Source organism: Chelonia mydas, chromosome 14 (genome assembly GCF_015237465.2).
Source record: "Chelonia mydas isolate rCheMyd1 chromosome 14, rCheMyd1.pri.v2, whole genome shotgun sequence".
Taxonomy (NCBI): domain Eukaryota; kingdom Metazoa; phylum Chordata; order Testudines; family Cheloniidae; genus Chelonia; species Chelonia mydas.
Window position 1 is genome coordinate 14,818,232 of NC_051254.2, and position 4,090 is coordinate 14,822,321.

Genomic DNA, 4,090 nt, shown 5'->3' on the forward strand with positions numbered 1-4,090 from the left:
CATGTTCCAAACCGAGCCCGAAAGTCTACGCTGCAGTTAAATAGCTCTGTAGCCTGAGCCTCATCAGCCTGTGTCAGCTGACATGGGCCAATTGAGGGTGTTTAATTGCAGTGCAGACATACCCTCTGTGGCACTAGGCAAGTCACTTGAATTCTCTGCTTTAGTTTCCTCATCTCATCTGTAAAATGGGACTAATACCTATCTCACAAGTGTTTTAATCTGTAAAATGTCCTCCCACAGACAGAGGAGGGAAGCACTTTACTCCTCTGCTAGAGTCCTCCAAAATTTCCTTTCTGTAATCTTCACCCTCATCCATAATATTGCCGCCAGTCTCCTCTCAAGTCAGAACCTGTCACCCACAGAAATTGTGGCCCTGGTAGCTTAATGGGTAAGGCTCCCTGAAGCAAAGACTGTGGCCTTGAGTCAACTAGAGTGTAGTCTCTTAAAAACACCCAGCATGCACCTGGTGCTATACAAATAATAAAATACAGGTAAATGCCAATTATCTGTCTCAGAAGACACTTCCAGATTTAAAAACAATTTTTAATTTTTTTGAAATGACATTCTGATTTTGGGGATATTATTTCCATATATCAGATTATCCAAATCATGTACAGACTGGTTTCTGATCACTCGTATTTGCATGTAATAAACTGTCTGAAGAGACTGAAGAAGAAAGATGTATTTTTCCCAAGGAAATGATTCAGGCAAACTGCTGTGCAGAATGTAGAAAGTGGGAGTGGATAATCCTTCGACATACCCCAGATGATTTTTCCAGTATGCTAAAAGTTTCATACCATAACATTATTCTGGCAGCTGTAGGAGAAGCTGTGATCTGTCTTATACCTCTGTGTCTACAGGAGAAGAAGAAATAAATTGGGTGAGGCAAATATGGGAATGCTGGGAATGTAGGCACAGCAAATAGGGAATGCTGGGAATGAGATTGCAGAGATTCTTGTTGCAAGAACATCACCTTTTTTGCCTCTTCCCTCCCACTTCAATCCCTGAGCTAGCAGCAGCATGAAAATCAAGCTCTTACAGCCTATATGTCCCAATCTGAAGCCCTTCTATTAATGGGTCATTTGGTCCTTAATTGGGAATCTACTTTTTAAAATTTGTCCAGAGCTGCAAGTGTCTCATAAAATATCCTTCATGCCATAGAAAATACTGTGTATTTCCTGAACACTTTCAGCCTAGTTCCGAGAGTCACTAAGTACCCCTATCTCCCGCAGCAATCTATGTAAATTGTATATTCTCAGTGTCTCTCAGGATGAGGCCATGTGCAAATTTGGGGATGCTGTTTTTATAGTAGAACATATGCGTTATGTAGCACCAATATGTTGCCCTTCTGTAGCCCCACTGGACTTTAAAAAACAATAATTAACGAAAGGTCACTATCAAGTAATTTAGGCCCCAAGCTTAGTTTTTGTACAAATAACATTTTACAAAACCTAATATTAATAAATATATTACCACCATTTTCTAAAAATTAAATTAAAACTGGTTTTTGGGTCTGGATTTAAACATTCCCCTGCAGTCTAGGCATTGCAGGATTATGCTAATGCAAGAGAACCAGACAATGGAAACTGATAGAAAAAAGAAAGTGACTAGTCTGTTTCCACTGTCCATGTGAAGAAAAGCAAAGTAATAAACAGCACAATTGAGGACCTACAAATGAGATGTTTAAAATTCTTTCAATTTTTAGTAATCTAAGTTAGAAGTAACATATATAAGGGCATTTTCTGTGTGCGTGTGTGTGTGTGTGTGTGTGTGTGATTTAACCTGGTATTGCCCCTGCAAGTATTATAATCCTTATTCTACAGATGGGGAAATTGAAGCAAAGAAAGGTTAAGGGACTTGCCCAATATCTTACACTAAGTCAGTGTCCAAACTGGCAATAGAATAAAAAATTCCTGACTTCTAATTCATTGTTCTAACCATTAGACTACTCTCTCCCTTAGGAAATCTTGATAACATAGTGCCATAGCTTATTTTATGTATATATTTCAACAGTCTTATAAACTAAGTCATTACCACAGTCTGTTTTTTTTAATGGCCCATCTAAGTGTTGGTGCTTGTGAACCAGACAGAGCAGCCAATCTGCCAAAATTATGCTCCTCAAATTTAACAATTACAGATTTCAAGAGTGCTTGTAAAGCCGCTTAAACACCACCTGCAATAAACAGGGATTGTTCTGACTTTTACAGGCCAGAAAACAAAACTCAGCCAGGCCTCTAAATCAGAAACTAAAGAAATAAAAAAAATCAGGAGCCTCGCAATGAAGCCGTGAGAGCCGGGGAGAATGTAATAAAGCTTACTACGCGTGTTTCTATGGTCACAAAGAGAAGAAAGGACATGATTGCTGTAAGAATGAGAACCCTGTGGCCAGTATTGCTATACCTGGGACCCAGAGTACACAATAAGAGTTAGCCATTGCTGATGTTAGGAAACAAAACAATGAAACAAGAGTTGGCTAACCCCTAAAGGATCTATTTATAACTCTGGAAGAACCTGTAAAAGGGAATTGGGTATAGCTGGAGTGTGCCATCTCCCTTTCTTTAGTACAAAAGGGCCTCCGCTTTCCTCCTTTTACCCAGTTTAATCATCTGTCACTTTCAGTACAGCTTGGAATAGTCAGTTCAATTTCCTTTCATGAGAAAAACAAAGCAGATCCCATTTTTTAGTAAAGCCATAAAAAAGCAGAATACACATTTCATATGGAGCATCTAATATGTATATGTACCTTCTATATAAATATACATTAAGTTAAATATAATTGGAAAAAAACACAACACCCTACAATCAGTGTTGTCCAGATAAAATGAATATTCCAAGTACTGCCCACAATCACCCTTAGATGATATTAGTCAACTCTTGTATATTATTTTTTTTAAGTAACCCCTTTCCAATCACTTTTTTTTCACTTAATTTCTCTCATCATCATACAAACTTCAAAATATTGTCATTTTCTAACATCTGACATAAAACATATAGAAAAAATTAGTTAGAGCAATTAATTATTTTTTAAATGTAAGAATTCCCCTCTACCCGTTTTAAGTTATTTTAAATTATTTTGCCTTATTGCTTATCCACGCTATGCAATCAAACATTGGATTAAAAACCTCTTCAATGCCTTGCTATAGAGCTCCAGATACCGTGAGAAAAGGAAAGGACATTTTGCATACAGTACCTGCTTTAAAGTGCTCCCACTCAAATTCTCATTTCTGCACTACCAGCAGCAGCACATTCTGACTGAGGCTGACTGAAAGGCACATGCAGTGAGGTAAAATAGTTCCCTTGGAACTGTCGCCTATTGCAAACCATTCGGAAGGCGGAAGCTTACTGCAAATTGAGCTGTAGCTCTATCAGCACATATGTTATCATCCCAAGAGGAGATAGTATATCCCTACACCAAAGGCACTAGGAGCATGAATAAAATATTTTCAGACTGTGCATGTCGGCTTGCAAAAATGAATTCCTATTACATGCACATCTTCCCTACCACAATGGCGCTGCAGGCCTGTATGAAGTGAGTCAATAATGAAAAAAAAAAAAAAGCATTTTGTAAATAGTTTTAGCAGCTAATTTCGAAAGTTATTGTAACTTAACCATCCTGTTCTATTCCCCTGTATAAATATTGCAGTTTTCCAGAGTAATCATCCAAAACCACTATTATAACCCATAAAATTTTAGACCACTATTCTAGAATATGATAGGTTTGATAATATTTTTACAAAATAAAGATAAAAATCAGGAAATAGTTTTAAAGCTAAGACACAAATAAATCAGTGTATCCCATTGCAGAACAGGTCAGTGTTCTGTGGGTTTTCAAGTACTCAAAACAATTGGCATGATTTTCTTTTAATCTCAGTTGTTAATGATTCTTGATTAGGTATTTTCTATTCAGTTTTCCTTCTCTATCCCAACCCAGGAATAGGTAGAAATGAAGTGACCTTTCTTTGAATTTCTTTCTTAATCCTTCAGAAATTACAAGAGGGTTTAATTTCTTTGGGTTCCTGCTCTTCAGAGCATCTTTATAATAATAATATTGTATTTCCATTATGCCTTTCATCTAAGAATCTCAAAATGC

The 4,090-nt window shown here is 37.1% G+C and overlaps 1 long non-coding RNA gene across 1 annotated transcript; it reads right to left on the minus strand.

The window, feature by feature from the left end:
• Nucleotides 1-555: 555 nt before the first annotated feature.
• LOC122462936 lies at nt 556-3,864 on the minus strand. Its single transcript, XR_006285833.1, has 2 exons — nt 3,191-3,864; nt 556-854 (listed from the first exon to the last, which is right to left on the minus strand). It is a non-coding gene; the product is annotated as an uncharacterized LOC122462936 (long non-coding RNA).
• Between the last annotated feature and the right edge of the window lie 226 nt (nt 3,865-4,090).